This window comes from Octodon degus, unplaced genomic scaffold (assembly GCF_000260255.1).
Source record: "Octodon degus isolate 3935 unplaced genomic scaffold, OctDeg1.0 scaffold00131, whole genome shotgun sequence".
In the NCBI taxonomy this organism is placed as follows: domain Eukaryota; kingdom Metazoa; phylum Chordata; class Mammalia; order Rodentia; family Octodontidae; genus Octodon; species Octodon degus.
In genome coordinates this window covers 2117609-2119501 of record NW_004524707.1, presented here as the reverse complement: position 1 = coordinate 2119501, position 1893 = coordinate 2117609, and positions in this window count along the sequence as shown.

Genomic DNA, 1893 nt, shown 5'->3' with positions numbered 1-1893 from the left:
AGAAAGAAAGAAAGAAAATGGCAGATTCAAGAGGTAGAATAGCCCAATCTTTTTATCTGCTATATTTTAAAGAAACAACTACCCTGACAAATTAGTCACAGGAGTACCCCAAATAGGAACAACACATAGACTGTGGTTAACCCAAATTTTTAATTTGTCTGGTTGGGGAACCTGAAAAGCTACTTTAAAATAATATTAATAACTATAGTCTGGCCCCCCAAAAAAGTCATATGAGAACTACACAACCAGAATTCATAGAGCACATTGCTTTTTGACCAGCAAGAACAGCAAAAGCAGGTGAGAATTGAGTCATCTCACTGTGTAGTCCAGGCTGTCCTGGAGCTCACAGTGTAGCCCAGGCTGGGGCTGAGTTTATGGCAGTCTTCCAGACACAGCCTTCTGGCTGTTGGTATTATAGTTTCACTATTTCAGATAAATTCTTTTTGATAATTTTTGGTTCTTTGACAAAGAAATAACCTTGTCTTTTGTTGCATTCATTTGTCATAGTTTATTTATTGATTGATTGATACAGTTCATACTTGTAGTGTTCAGGGGCAGCAAGGCATGCGATATCTGGGATCGAACTCAGGACCTTGCACTTGCCAGGCAGACACGTATGCCGCTGAGCTATCTCCAAGCCCTATCACAGTCAAAGTCTACCTGGTAACTCCGTTCTCTGAAGTTCTTTTATGTCTTTTCTACCATCTATTCACTTTCTTTAATTTATAAGCACATTATTCTACGTCTTCAAATGTTAGTTACTTCTATCTAAGATCCAGACATTATATATGAAGAATTATAGAGATAATTTAAAGTTTAGAACATAATTTTATTCTGGAGTAAATTTTTATTTGGTTCTAGGAAAAGGGTAGGGGATTTGTGGCCTCAGGTCACCTTAATCCAGTCATAGATTAAAGTTGTTCAAAGCTGGTTTTCTGCCCTTGTTACAGTTAATCTACTTATAACTGATCATTACTCTCAGGTATGATGCTTTGGGATCCCTTCCTGAAGCCCCGCACCAAAGTTGCTGGGCCCTCCCTCGCAGACCCTGAGCACCTCTACATGCTGTTCCAGTTCTGTAGGTTTGTAGGAAGTTCTATGTAAATTTAGATTATATCTCTAGGTGGAAAAACAGTTAGAAAAAAGTACTAGACTCACTTGTATGAGTTTCTGTCTCCCAGATTTTTACCCTGGAGTTAGGCCTGTCCTGATACCACTCCAATACCCTCTAACAGATTATATATAATGGCATGTATTTTTATTTACATGTTTATTTCCCTTTATATATTTATTTCCCTTTATAAATTTATTTCCCTTTACAAATTTGCCTTTATATATTTATTTCTCTCTATATTTTTTTCTGAACTCTCAGTGAGAAGATCGATTTCAAAGTTGGACTGTTCCTTCCTTCACGCAGAACAGACAAAGAGGGAGTTGTCACTGCATAATAACAACTTCCCTAAGAACCCCAGAAAAGCAACTGACCTCTGCCACTGGTGAAATGAGTGCACCTATCATGCAGGGCGTGCAAAGGCTAAACGCAGCAACTACCCGAAGCGCTTGGTAAGCTTTACAACGATCCTGTTTCCCTCTTTGTTCCAGACTCTGGAAAGCACAAAGCCACATTGTGATCCTCCTAACAGTTCATGACCCAGAACCTTATGCCACGTCCTTGATGGGACAATCTTGCCTCAACTTCGTTGTACTGTGTGTGCTCCAAGCGTTTCCTCTACTTACCTTAAACCTTGCAACACTACATGTATCTTTATAAGCCTATCTAAATCACTGGTATACTGGAGAAATAAAGAAGCAAATCAAAAATGTCAGTAGAATTATTTATACTTTCTAAATATAAGCCATACAATAAAGAGTCTGACACGGGTACAGCTCTGA